We start from the raw sequence: 15,493 nt of genomic DNA, 5'->3' as shown, positions 1-15,493 counted from the left end.
ACAGCAGCCGGTGGGCGTGTCTATACTGTGCAGTAAAATAAATAAATAAATAATTAAAAAATCCGGCGTGCGGTCCCCCCCTATTTTAATACCAGCCAGATAAAGCCATACGGCTGCAGGCTGGTATTCTCAGGATGGGGAGCCCCACGTTATGGGGAGCCCCCCAGCCTAACAATATCAGTCAGCAGCCGCCCAGAATTGCCGCATACATTAGATGCGACAGTTCTGGGACTGTACCCGTCTCTTCCCGATTTGCCCTGGTGCATTGGCAAATCGGGGTAATAAGGAGTTATTGGCAGCCAATAGCTGCCAATAAGTCCTAGATTAATCATGTCAGGCATCTCCCCGAGATTCCTTCCATGATTAATCTGTAAGTGACAGTAAATAAACACACACACACCCGAAAAAATCCTTTATTAGAAATTAAAAACACAAACACATTCCCTCATTACCAATTTATTACCCACAACAAAGCCCTCCTTGTCCGGCGTAATCCACGGTCCTCCAGCATCGCATCCAGCTCTGCTGCATGCAGGTGACAGGAGCAGCAGAAGTCACAGCCGCTCCTGTCACCTGCACGCAGCTAATGAAGAGAGCCGTGTGATCGGCTGAGCTGTCACTGAGGTTACCTGGATCCAGCGGTGGATCCAGCGGTGGCCGCGGGTAACCTCAGTGACAGCTCAGCTGATCGCGCTACTCACCTCATTTGCTGCGTGGAGCTGACCGGAGCGGCGGTGAGTAGCGCGATCAGCTGAGCTGTCACTGAGGTTACCCGCGGCCACCGCTGCATCCACCGCTGGATGCAGGTAACCTCAGTGACAGCTCAGCCAATCACACGGCTCTCTTCATTAGCTGCGTGGAGGTGACAGGAGCGGCTGTGTCTTCTGCTGCTCCTGTCACCTGCATGCAGCAGAGCTGGATGCGACGCTGGAGGACCGTGGATTACGCCGGACAAGGAGGGCTTTGTTGTGGGTAATAAATTGGTAATGAGGGAATTTGTTAGTGTTTTTTATTTCTAATAAAGGATTTTTCGGGTGTGTGTTTTTTAAACTGTAATTTACAGATTAATCATGGAAGGTATCTCGGGGAGACGCCTGACATGATTAATCTAGGACTTATTGGCAGGTATGGGCTGCCAATAACTCCTTATTACCCCGATTTGCCAACGCACCAGGGCAAATCTGGAAGAGCCGGGTACAGTCCCAGAACTGTCGCATCTAATGTATGCGGCAATTCTGGGCGGCTGCTGGCTGATATTGTTAGGCTGGGGGGCTCCCCATAACGTGGAGCTCCCCATCCTGAGAATACCAGCCTTTAGCCATATGGCTTTATCTGGCTGGTATTGAAATTGGGGGGGACCTCACGCTGGATTTTTTAATTACTTATTTATTTATTTTACTGCACAGTATAGACACGCCCACCGGCTGCTGTGATTGGGTGCAGTGACACAGCTGTCACTTAGCATGTGGGCGTGTCTCTCTGCAACCAATCATATTTGCCGGTGGGCGGGGAAAAGCAGGGAATACGAGATTGTTTAATGAGCGGCCGACTTTTTCAAAAAAGGAAAAGCCGCTGGAGCAGAGTGAACGCCGTGCAGCGCCGGTGATCGGGGATCGGTGAGTATGAGAGAGGGGGGGGACACTTCAGTCACTCAGGGGATTAGCGGTCACCGGTGAATCCTTCACCGGTGACCGCTAATCAGGACGCTACACAGACAGAGCCGCGGAGTCACTGTAAAGTCCCCTTTACACACTGAAACTTGCTAGCGATGCATGCTGCACAGTGGGAAACAAAGGACCTAGGAATGGTCCTGAACGATTTGTAGCGATCACAACTTCACAGCAGGGGCCAGGTCGCTGATAGGTTTCACACACTGCAATGTCGCTGGGGAGGTCGCTGTAACGTCACAAAACCGGTGACGTTACAGCGATGTCGTTTGCGATGTTGCAGTGTGTAAACCCAGCTTAAGTCTGGATACTAAATTACTTTCATTTCACTTGGAGAGACAAAGACAACAGATGCAGACATAAGAGCTCTGAAAACTGTTACAGGTATATACAACATTTTATTGTCATTTTATTCGATTATTTTAGGAAAGACTTTAGCTGTCTGTCAACTGATTCAACCCACCTACGTTTGAAGGTGGCAGAACATTTCATTTCATTTCATTTCTATTTTTCAGCAGTGAACCAGTGAACTCTCAAGTGGAATTTCTCCAATTTACTAATATGGCTAGAAGACGTGCGGTAAAGCCTGAAGATATTCTGGCTATTTTGCAATCCATACCAGAGGAGGAATCGGAATCCGAATGTCAGGATACTCAAATTGATACGGACAGTGATGAAGATTTCAATCCTCAAAACATTTCGAGTGAATCTGAAGACTCAGAAGAAACAAATCTGGAAGGTAAGTAGTTATGTGTATTTATTTGTTCTTCCACACACTGAGTTACTAAACAAAAATTCTAAATATTCATCAACTTTTTTGCCAGACGTTGCAAGCTCATCAACTGGGGATCAGGCTCATGCGTTGATGTTGCCTCGCGACCATCCTCCCGGTCGTGGACAGAAAAAATCTGCAAAACATCCCAGATATGTATCCACAACAGAAGACGATGGCGGCGAAGGCGATGCAACCAACACCACAGAAGGCGAATCTCCAGGAATACTAGTTTCAGCTGATGGTATTCAATGGAAACCTCTTGAGATTGGAGAAAATTTACCTGGTTGGCGGGAAAAACAAAACATTCTTAGAGAAGCACCCAGCCCTACAGGATACACCAGAAGAAATATAATTAGTGATAGTCCTTTGAGAACATGGAGATTATTTTTTGATTCATTTATCTTGACTCACATAAAGAACTGTACTATTGCAGAAGCACGCCGGAACAATAATGAAGAGTTTACTCTTTCTGATGAGGAGCTAGATGCATTTCTAGCAATATTTTATGTCCGTGGACTATCGGGCACGAGCCATCACTCTATTGCAACTATATGGCCAAATGACTGGGGAATGCCGTTATGCAAAGCGATAATGTCTAGGGACCGTTTTGTAGAAATTATGCATTACCTCAGATTTGATGAGAAGTCCAATCGATCGCAGAGACTGCAAACCGACAAATTTGCTCTCTTTTCTATTGTGTGGGACAGGTTTATTGCCAATTGCATTGCTTGTTACAAACCTGGCCCATACATTACGGTTGATGAACTTTTCCCAAGCAAAACCAGGTGTCCTTTCACACAGTATATACCTTCCAAGCCAGATAAATATGGCCATAAATTTTGGCTAGCTGTAGATAAGGATAGTAAATATGTTGTAAATGGCTTTCCTTATCTGGGTAAAGATGATTCACGCCGTGCTGATGACCGTTTAGCTGACCACGTAGTCATGAAACTATTGCAGCCGTTTTTGAAAAAAGGTCGAAATGTAACCACTGATAATTATTTTACATCAGTAAAACTTGCCAAACAGCTAAAAAGCCAGGGAACGACTATCGTGGGAATGCTAAATAAGATAAGACGAGAAGTGCCTAAAGAAATAAAATCAATGAAAGAAAAGTTGTACAGCACTAAAGTCTATAAAAATGAAGATAATTTTACACTTACCGTGTATCAAGGTAAGCCAACCAAAAATGTGATAATTCTGAATTCCGTCCATCCCGATGTTCTTGTTGCTTCTGAATCTCCAAAAAAACTTCCAGAAACTGTAAAGTTTTATAATGAAACAAAATATGGAGTAGATGTAGTAGATCAGATGGCACGCAAATACAGCACAAGAACAGGTACTAGGAGATGGCCTGTTCACGCATTTGAAAATACCTTAGACTTAGCGGGTAAAAATGCTTGGATATTATACAAGGAGATGACCACCGGGCAAATGTCACGCAAGGCATTTTTGCAAAAGCTTGTCACAGAGTTGAGTGGTCCGTATGTTGTATATAGGGGAAAGGGTGGCATGTCCCAAGTTGCTACATCTTCAGATGTGATGTTTCAAAAAAATTTTTGCCAGATAAAAGCAAAATGCAAAAATAATCGATCTGTTGGAAATTGTATGACTTGCCATAAGTCTATGTTTGGGCAATGTACCACTGTAATTGAAAGACGATGCCTGAAATGCGAATCAACAAATGTTTAGAAAGTTACCGGTTGTACTTCATAATAACGGTTGGTCGGTTATATTGAGATTCTGCGCCATATTTTCATTTTTCTTCTCCTTCACTTACATTTTCTCTGCTTGTTGTTCTTGAGTTGTTGTTTATATGTGTGCACTTTAATAATACATTATTTTAAAACGTCTATTATTATTGTTTTACTTAGTTTACTTTTGTTATTTCCTGTAGAAAAATATGAACAACAATCAGAAAAAAAACATTCCAAAGCATTACTGTTGGATCTCACAATAATAATACATTAAAAAATATAATTATTAATAAATAACCACAAATGAAACTCTAAAAATAAATGAAAACACGTCAGTAGTCAAAATGACTACATTCAGTAGTTCTAGTAGGTGTCACGAGTCCAGTAGTCCTAGTGTTAAACTGGTGAACTTTACCTTCGGAGTCATATTTGCTTTTGAAGACTCACTTACATCCGATAGCTTTCTTTTTTCTTGTGGTAACTCAGTAAGCTCCCATGTCTGGAGTTGGTGAAGGGACTCCATCTCTTCTATTGCAGCATTAATCCACTTTTGCTTTTTGTGGGACTAGCAATTTTTGCATCTATTGCCATGACTGTGGCTCTGGTTCAGGAAGTGTTCTGACCATATAAGAAAGGCGCCTTTCTGATCTGACTGGAAGTTGATTTGGTTCTTCTGTGTCTTCCTTGGTGGCTTTTGAGCTTATCCAGATGTCAGTGTTTTCTTTTTCGGTGTCTGGATTTGGTGATTGAGATTCTTGTTCTTGCTTCTTAGGTTGAATAACTCGTGTAACCATAGAATTTGAGAGATAGAGTTCTCATCAATCGGTACATAATCAATAATAATTGTTACTGTGTTGGTCTCCGTGTGTAGGATTCTATATCTTTTTGACTTTTGCTATAACCCACCAGGCCCCTTGCTTTGCATGTGATTCCCACTTGGAATGTTTTTCTTTGGGAACATACACAAATATTTTGCTTCCAAATATCCTGAGGTGCTTCAGGTTAGGCTTCTTTCAGTTCCATATCACAAATGGAGTTTTGTTGTGGCTTTACTACCTGGCAGTCTGTTTTGAAGATAGCAGGCTGTCATGATGGCTTCACCCCAATACGTTGTAGGTAGATTTGTATCAAACAACATACTTCTTCCACTTTCACAGAGAGTACAGTTTTTCTCTCTGCAATGCCATTGGGTTCTGGGTTGTATAGAATAGTAGTCTGGAACATGATTCCATTCTTTTTCAAAATGGTTTGCATCTTACTACTTGTTTATTCAGTTCCATTATCTGCACGCAGGCTTTTGGCATTCTTACAAACTTGTTAAACACTACTGCAAGATATTCTTCAGTTTTCTGTGGAATTTCATCCTTACTGTGAAGCAGGTAAGCGACTGTGTATCTGAATAGCCATCAATGAATGTGAGAAAATATCTTTTTCTTGCTAGGAGTTTGAATACTCATTGGACCGCACACATCTGTATCTACCAAATCCAGGGGTTGTGCAGATCTAGTGGTGCTTAATTTAGGAAAGGATTTTCTGGACATTTTAGCTTTAAGACAGCTTGTGCACTTCATCATTTGACTAGACTGGTTGATTTCAATACCATTTGCAAGTGGAGCTAGCTTTCTTACTGCTTCTAGGTCTCTGTGCCCAAGACGTCTGTGCCATACCTGGATACAGTTCTTATGCAGATCTTGTCTAGCACTGTACACACTTTCTTTGCATTTTAGCTGATAAAGTTCATTTTTGATTTTTCCTTCTGCAAGAATATGACCCTTCTTTGAGATGATGCAGCTGTAATTTTTTAAAAGTAACTACATTCCCCTGTTATGTAAGCTTCTTTACTGACACAAGATTGCTTTTCAAGACTGGTGACATAGAGAACATCCTTCACTGGGATCTTTCCGCTTTATGCTGAGTAAACTGGACAGTGAAAGTAGCTGTCCCCTACTCCTTCTGAAGTCATATAGGGACCATTAACTAAGATGACCTTTTCTGACTTGCTTTCATTAAGGTTAAAGAAAAAATCCTTGTTGTTTATCATATGGCTTATTGCACCAGTATCAATATACCGTATATGCTTTGCAGATGGGCCCATACTGGCATTAAATGCAGTTTCAATTCATGCAGAAGCTTCCTTTACTGCTGTTTTAACCCTTTGATGACTGTCCTGCTTTTCAAGCTGACTCACTCTAGCTCCAAACTCTGCAGTCTCCTTTAAGGTGCCAGGCTTTTTACAGGCAAAACATTCACAAATTCCTCTTACATTGCTCATATTTTTAGATAAATCCTTTCTCTTTAATGCTGCTTGTGCTCTTGATACATTACTGCTGCTTGCAGTTTCTGTTTTTTTCTTGTACTCATCTATAGTTTGCCTTTGACATACTCTAGTGTGAGCTCATCATCCGGCCGGGCATCTAGTGCAGAGACAAGTGTGTCATAACTTTCTGGAAGGCCACTTAGTAGAAGTGCATCAACATGAAAATCTTTAATTTCTTCTTCAATACCCTTGAGGCACTCCACAATCTCTAGGGGTTTTTTTTTGTATATAGTCCTGCATATTCTGGCCATCATACAGCTTAGACTGACACAGCTTTCTCATGAGATTTATCTAACTCATCCCACATCTCCTTTGAAGCTGCATTTGCATATATTCACAATATGATTATCATATATACTGAGAGATATGGTGCTTTGTGCTTTCTGGTCCTTCTCTAGCCAATCATCTGGCAATGGATGAAGCACAGGTTCCTGAATATATTTCCACGTACCTTCTCTTATGAGCAGCATCTTCACTTTGAAATCCAGGACTGATAGTTCTGGTTAGTCAGGCTTGGCACTGTGAACTAGACAGGATTGCAGCTAGTGGACATCCTCTCTCTTCCGCACTGTTGCTCTGGGCTGCTTTTGCTTTCAGCTTGTTTTGCTCTGTGTTACTGTTGCTGTGTTACTCTGGGCCCATAACCTGTTGGCGGAGGATGATACTCCCCAATCGTTTAACAGTGATGGTTGGTTTATTCAGGAACAATCAGGAGCAAATATGAAGATTAGTAAGTCAGCAAGTAATCATTTCTGTGTGTCTTTAACTGCTTTAACTTGTTCTTTTTTTTTTTTTTTTTTTTACTGCACTATTCTAAGTCCTGTTGTGTATAAATACGTGACTCTTCAGATTTTGTGTTATACCATGCCTGATGAAGAGACCTGAGTAGTCTCGAAAGCTTGCAATTATTACCATCTTTTCAGTTAGCCATTAAAAGGTATCAACCACTGAGGACTCTCTGTTCTTTTAAACAATTTTTTTTTGTCTTTAACTGGAGCTTCTGCAGCAAGCATCCTCTCACATAGAACACAAGAAGGAAAAATACAGAATACATTCACATGCTTTTCTTGTAGCTTCCTTTCAGCTTTTTTTCTAACTTTATTAACAGCACACTAGCAATTAAATGTTTACAGATAGGAATAGCGATGTTGCACTAAACATATTACAACAATATCACAGTTCACATATCACAATATTTACAAAAGTCGCAGGACACAATTCACATAAAATTACACTCTACAATGCGATTGGTATAGACAAGGGCAGGAACGCAATAGAAACAGTCCACCACCACAGCTACAAACTAAAAGAATGGTAAATTCATTTATTAAATCTTTTCACATACCGTATTTTTTGGACTATAACACACACTTTTTTCCCCCCAAATGTTGGGGGAAAGTGGGGGGGTGTCTTATAGTCTGAATGTAGGGCTGCGGGGAATGATAATGCTGCGGTGGAGCGGGTTATCAGGGGCAGGAGCAGGCTGTAGCAGCCTGCCGTGACCACGTGGACCCGCTCATTTAATATGCACGCCCATCCTCCCACCCATCATCTCTCAGCGCTGAAGCCAGCGCTGACAGGTGGGTGGTGTGATGGGCGGGGAATGTGCGCATATTAAACAGCCGGTCCGCATGATCACCCCTTGCAACTACAGCCTGGAGTGATCATGTGCGGCTTTATTCACTGCTCCCCGCGCATCATCAGCGCAGGGTGCAGTGAATCTGTATACTCACCGGCCACGATCCCTGCAGCACCCCGATGTCCTCCTGTCTGTGCCGGCGGCGGCTGTGTGGAGACTAGTGGTGCGCACAGCGATGACGTCATCACTGTGTGCACGTGTCCACACGCAGCCGCCGCCGGCACAGACAGGAGGACATCGCGGTGCTGCAGGGATCGTGGCCGGCTCCACACTCCAGCGCTGCTGCTGACACAGACGGGAGGAGGAGTGATGCTGCAGGGAGTGAGGTAAGGTGAGTATGAACGTTTATTTTTTTTTATGTGCCACAGGATGCGGGCCGTATACCAGGATGGGGGTATATAGCAGGATGGGGGTGTATAGCAGGATGAGGGCATATAGCAGGATGGGATATATTATGAGCAAGATGGGGGTATATTATGAGCAGGATGGGGGTATATTAGCAGGATGTCGGTATATGAGCAGGATGGGGGTATATAGCAGGATGGGGGTATATGAGCAGGATGGGGGTATATGAGCAGGATGGGGGTATATAGCAGGATGGGGGTATATTATGAGCAGGATGGGGCCATATGCCAGGCTGGGGGTATATGAGCAGGATGGGGGTATATGTGCAGGATGCGGGTATATGAGCAGGATGGGGGTATATAGCAGAATGGGAGTATATGAGCAGGATGGGGTATATGATCAGGATGGGGGCATATGAGCAGGATGGGGGTATATAGCAGAATGGGAGTATATGAGCAGGATGGGGTATATGAGCAGGATGGGGGCATATGAGCAGGATGGGGGTATATGCCATATGCCAGGATGGGGTATATAACAGGATGGGGCTATACTAGGATGAGGGACATATACTGTATACACAAGGCAGGAGGATCATTACCAGGCTGGGTTACCTTAGTAGAGAATTTGGGGACATTACCCTCATAACAGTCTCCGTAGCAGATCCTCGCCCCATAATAGTGTGTCATGACCACATTTTTTCCTTAAATTTTATTTTCCTCCTCTAAAACTAGGGTGCGTCTTATAGTCCGAAAAATACAGTATTTTAAAACCTAAAGGGATTAAAAAGATGATCAAAAGAATGAAGATATGAGCAGCATATTGTTTTTTACATAAAATACAATTGTTCAATTTATGAGCATTTTTTGGGTACTTTTTCAGGTGGGTTTCAGAGCCGACACACTTGAAAAAAATATTGTGTGCCCATACTCTAACAATTAGCAGATAATTTAAAAGTGAAAATAGTGCCCTGACTGAGTGTTCAATTAATGGGATGACGAATGACAATCAGTAGTGAGTAGGTAACCTTTTTTATTCAAAAACCAGGAATCTATCAAAGTCTGATCTTCACAATGCATTTTTGGAAGTTTATTACAGTTGAACATCTAAGGTTCTAAGGGTCTCAAAAAAAGAGCTGTTAATGCTCATCATGCTGAAAAAGTTACAAAATTATCTTTTAGGAGTCTGGAACCCAACAATCTGCATTCCGACAAACTTTGTACCAATAAAAAGAATTCAAGACAATTGAAGATAACTCCAAGAATAAGGGGTACAATATTCAATGAGATCACAAAGGAACCGAAGGTAATCACAAAGCAACTAAAGGCTTTTCTCACATTTCGTAAATTTATTTATTTATTGATTGATTTTTGCAAAGTCATGAATCTTTATAATATCCTCCATTACCTTAAAGTATCTTGCTTCATTTTCTTTGAAACTCCATGTTGTTTCAACTGTCTTGTAAATTCACTAAGAACTGCAAATCTAGCTAATGTCTGTACACCAGTGTCACCTTCTCTACTCCCCTCACACCTCCCCATGCTCAGACACTGTTTACAATCTCAATTCATGTCTGATCATAGGTGAGGGGAGCAGAGAAGCTGACACTGGTGTACAGAAATTTGCCACATCTGTAAGTGAATGAACACGGCAGTTGAAACAGCTCTTTCAGCTTGGATTTTGAGAGAAAAGGAAACAAAGTAACGTAATGGAGAATATGTCAAAGATTTATAACTTTGCAAGGGCTGATTATTATTTACTGTTCATAAAAAAAGTTGAATTTGTCTTTAATATTCATATGAGTGCACCATTGGGAATACACTGAAGAACAATGGTGTGAATAGCAGGATTGTAAGAAGAAAGCCACTACTCTTCAAAAAAAAACAAAAAACAATGCTACCCATCTGCAGTTTGCTAAAGATCCCCTAGACTAGCTAGAATGTTAATGAAGCAATTTTTTGTGGACAGATGAAACCAAAATAAGCATTATGTTTGCAGAAAGAAAAACACTGCATTCAAGCAGAAAAACCTCATTACTTCTTTGAAATATATTGGTAATAGTATAATGATTTAAACGGAAATTGTCACCAGATTTGTCCCCTATAAAAGTCGGCCACCAACAGTAAGCTCTTATTGTCACAATGACTTTGGGATAGCTGTCCTTTAAGTTAGGGGACCCTACGCTATCCCTAACCTCAGGGATACTCCTAATAGTAGAGAGGCCTGAGTCTCCTTCCTGGCCCTTCTCCAGGCAGTCCTCATCTTATTTCCCCTCACTTTTCCCCAGGGACAAATGGGACAGGAGTGTGTTCAAAACACAGATAAAGACAGACAAGCGGAAAAAAACAAAAACTCTGTCACACAGCACACAAACAGGATAAAACAATAAGAGATTCAAGAGGAAAACAAGAGCAGGAAGGAAGTACAAAACAACAGAGGTGCACTCCCCAACCCCACCAAGCAAAAAGCAAACTTTCACCAAAGAGTGTCTGGGACATCACACCTCACAGACCAACACACAATAACCTATAGCTGGTATTCGTAGAATGATTTAAACTGTATAAATCGGAAGGGAGCGGATATGATAGGTCTTCCCACAACATGTGATTAAATGAGCAAGCAGACTAGCAGAGATTAACTTTTGCTAGCCTGTCTATGAATCAGCAGATAGCAGGTCAACGCTCGAGTCTGCCTGTGTTGATCCCAGACACCAGAGAAACCATTGAGCAGAGTGTCAGAATCCACATCTGAACAGAGTCCAATGCCACCATGACAGTCTGTGACATTTGTGCAATACTCCATGTGACTCTTATATACAAGCATTCTACTTCATCAACCCAGGGTCCACCATTGTACTCCTGCACATGTTCACTTCTCTCTGCCCTGCTGAGGGCAGATGAAAGCATTGTAGTGCGCATATTTGGGTGTTCAAGTGAATCAGGAGAGCGGTCACAAAAAGATAGGAGGTGCTGGAAAGAGACCAGTGACACCCATCGGACCAGACCGTCCCACAGGTGAATATAATAAAAGCTGTATTTTATGTTATACATATTGGCTTTGGCAGTTATATATAGCATTTTAGAATGCTGGATATAAGTGCATACGGGTGATGGCCGCAGGTTATAGGGGACAAATCTGGTGACAGGTTCCTTTTAAGCTTGTTATCCTGCATCTGGGCCAAAACAGCCTGCTAGAATGTGGGTCATGAAGCATAACAATGACCCAAAGCACAGAAATAATTCTGCAAAGAATGGATTATAAAGAATGTCGTTAAAAAGCCCAGTTTATGAACATGTCAGAATTCTAGTGTAAAATACCGTGACACACCGAAATATTTTAAAGCAAAATAGTTTTTTCACTAGTTCTGACTAGCCTGCCAAAGTGGGCAGAGCTGAGATGGGATTGGATGTGGCAAAGCCCGTCTAACCAATTAATCAAAACTTGGGGTGCAATTTCATCTGAAATGTTGCTCCAGTCACTGACTACAATATAATTTCTAGTGAAATTGCACAGTTCTGCATGCGTATTGCAAGATGAGCAAAATTCATTAACTCCTTCATGAGGAATCAAATTTTCATTTATGCGTTTTCATTTTGTCCTCCTCTTTTTCCTCTCCTTCTTCCCAGAGCCATAACTTTTTTATTTTTCTGTCCACATAGACATATGAGGGCTTGTCTTTTGCAGGATGAGTTGTACCATTGAAATCACTATTAATCTTACTACACAGTGTTCTGGAAAATACGGGAAAAAATTGAAATGGGGCGAAATTGTGAAAAAAACCCCACTCAATTTAGACATGGCTTTTTGTGAATTGTGTTAACGGTGTACATTTTTTGGCAAAAATTACCTAGACACAACTTGAAGAAGATCAAGTTTAAGGCAGTAAAATTAATTACTCTCCAGAAGCTACCTTAATTAGTATACCTAAAATCACCTTTATTATTAAATTGCTTAAAATTCACCAACTATCACACACCGTGAACATATACAGTGCCTTGCGAAAGTATTCGGCCTCTTTGAATTTTTCAAACTTTTCCCACATTTCAGGCTTCAAACATAAAGATAAACATTTTAAATTTTATGGTGAAGAATCAACAACAAGTGGGACAGAATTGTGAAGTTAAACAAAATGTATTGCTTATTTTAAACTTTTTTAAAAAATAATAAACTGAAAATTAGGGTGTGTAATATTATTCATTCCTTTAAGTTAATACTTTGTAGCGTCACCTTCTGCTGCGATTACAGCTTCAAGTTGCTTGGGGTATGTCTATCACTTTTGCACATCGAGAGACTGAAATTTTTGCCCATTCTTCCTTTGCAAACAGCTCGAGCTGAGTGAAGTTGGATGGAGAGCATTTGTGAACAGCAGTTTTCAGCTCTTTCCACAGATTCTCGATTGTATTCAGGTCTGGACTTTGACTTGGCCTTTATAACACCTGGATACATTTATTTGGGAACCATTCCATTGTAGATTTTGCTTCATGTTTTGGATCATTGTCTTGTTGAAAGACAAATCTCTGTCCCAGTCTCAAGTCTTTTGCCGACTCCAACAGGTTTTCTTCAAGAATGGTCCTGTATTTGGCTCCATCCATCTTCCCATCAATTTTAACTATCTTCCCTGTCCCTGCTGAAGAAAAGAAATCCCAAACCATGATGATACCACCACCATGTTTGACAGTGGGGATGGTGTGCTCAGGGTGAAGGGGTTATCAGAGTAGTGGACAACATCTTTAATATTAGCATGTAATGTTTGTAAATAGGCTTATAAAAATGAAGTAAAGTTACAGAAGAGCTTTCTTTTGTCAATGATAATAACTTAATAACTGAGCATTACCATGGGTTTATGGGAGAAACAAACTAATCTTATCAGCTTCTATGAGGAGGTAAGTTTTAGACAGGACCAAAGTAAGGGCTCATGCGCACATTGCGTAATTACATGCATTTACGCGGCATATTGCACTGCAGCGTAAATGCATGCGTCCTGCGTCCCCTGCACAATCTATGTAGATTGTGCATGATACGTGCGCACGATGCTTTTTTCAACGCAGCAATTTGGGTGCTAAAATTTTGACCCAAATCCGTGCATTCATAAAAGCAGCATGTCAATTAATTTGTGCGTTCTGGATGCAGCTCCCACTCTGTCTATGGTGGGGGCAGAAACCAGAGCGCATGTAATCGGCTTTTTTCTACAAAAAAACTGCATCCATTATGCAGTGTTTCTGCAGCGATTTGAAGCGCACATGTGCTGTCAAATCGCTGCAGAATATTCAGCAGTTACGTGCGCATGAGCCCTAAGGCTGTGTACATGGTAATTAAGTAAATTGTAAATCACTGAGTATAAATGCCATTACGAAGACTAGTGGATATTTTCAGAAAGTTAGTTTTTATTAACCAGTGCCAGACAAATGCTGCAACATTAAATAAAATCATAAAAACAATGTAAAAAAAATACTTAAAAAAATGACATTGAAATTAAAAAAGTTTGCAACAATCTAAAAAGAAATTTTACCGTATTTTTCGGACTATAAGACGCACCTTTTTTCCTCCAAATTTGGGAGGAAAGTGTGGGGTGCATCTTATAGTCCGAATGTCAAAGTAGGGTACCTGCGGGGTAGGGAGCTGTGGGGAGTCAGCGCTATGCAGTAGGATCACAGGAGGCAGGGAGGGTCGCTGCTGTAGGAAGCCGGCGGCTGGAGAAACCACGTGTGCCCGCTGCTTAAAGTAAATGAATATTAATTAGCTGCTCCCCGCCCACCTCTCTCTGCAGTCAGTGACTAGAAGCAGGTATGAGGAGCAGCAAATCAATACTTGTTTAATGTAAACAGCGGAAACACGTGGGAGCTCCAGCCGCCGGCTTCCTGCAGAGGCTGGGGAGACTGTGTCTCCGCTGTTTAGGAAGAAGGAGCAGGGTGTCGCTGCAGTCATGTCTGGCCCGGAGGAAGTGCAAATCACTGCAGTGTCCGGGCCAGAGCACGGCATACCATCACAGCACAGCCTGCAGTCTCTGTGCTGAGTGCACACATTGCTTTCACTTAGCTCCTGCCTCGGTACAGTGCACTAGAAACAAAGTCTCCATAATAGCAGGACCTGCAGTGATGTAATGAAAAGGGATGGGCCAGAACGGCACAGTGCCCTGCCTCTTCATTACATCACTGCAGGTCCTCGAGATATGGGAGACTTTGTTTCTAGTGCCAGGACCAAACTGAAGCATGGTGAGCATCACATCTGTAAATGTAAGGCAATAAATAATATAGTATAAAGGCATTACTGTACACCTGGATGGGGTTGGATCATATATATATTTATACACACACACACACTCACACTATATACCTCTATATATATATATATATATATATACACACACACAGTAAATAACTCTATATATATACACACACACAGTATATAACTCTATACACACACAGACACACACACTATATAACGCTATATACACACACACACACACACACACACAGTATATAACTCTATACACACACACATACACTATATAACACTATATACACACACACAGTATATAACTCTATATACACACACACACACACACACACCAGATTGGAGGATCACACATATAATGATGGGGAACATATATATTCCACGATGGGGCCATATATACCTGGAAAGTACCCAGAATGGGGGATATGAGTACAGAATTTGGGGATATTATTCATAACACTGTCAGCAGTAATAATAATAGTAATAACAGTGTGTCATGACCACATTTTTTTACTTTAATTTTTTTTCTATTTTTTCCTCCTCTAAAACAAGGGTGCGTCTTATAGTCCGAAAAATACGGTAAATCACCTAAATTCTATTCATTTAATTAACAAAATTTAAATTTAAAATAAAAAAATTATTAAAGTTTACATTTTTCAAGTTCAAAAGCAAAAAAATAAAAAAATTAAAGATCTTTGGTATTGACTTGTCTGTAAATGTTTGGTCTATCAAAATATAAAACAATTTAAGCCATACAATATGTGCCGAAAAGAAAAATAAATCAAACTTCAGAGTTGCAGTTTTCTGGCCATCATACTCCCC

At 41.3% G+C, this 15,493-nt stretch overlaps 1 long non-coding RNA gene across 1 annotated transcript; it reads right to left on the bottom strand.

Moving 5' to 3' along the window:
- Positions 1-2,078: 2,078 nt before the first annotated feature.
- Positions 2,079-7,009, bottom strand: LOC142295154 (uncharacterized). The gene is made up of 3 exons (XR_012751385.1): positions 6,908-7,009; positions 3,606-4,333; positions 2,079-2,722 (listed from the first exon to the last, which is right to left on the bottom strand). It is a non-coding gene; the product is annotated as an uncharacterized LOC142295154 (long non-coding RNA).
- Positions 7,010-15,493: the final 8,484 nt, after the last annotated feature.

This window comes from Anomaloglossus baeobatrachus, chromosome 3 (assembly GCF_048569485.1).
Source record: "Anomaloglossus baeobatrachus isolate aAnoBae1 chromosome 3, aAnoBae1.hap1, whole genome shotgun sequence".
In the NCBI taxonomy this organism is placed as follows: domain Eukaryota; kingdom Metazoa; phylum Chordata; class Amphibia; order Anura; family Aromobatidae; genus Anomaloglossus; species Anomaloglossus baeobatrachus.
Note: the sequence above shows the minus strand (reverse complement) of the source record. Positions and strands in the feature narration are given on the sequence as shown.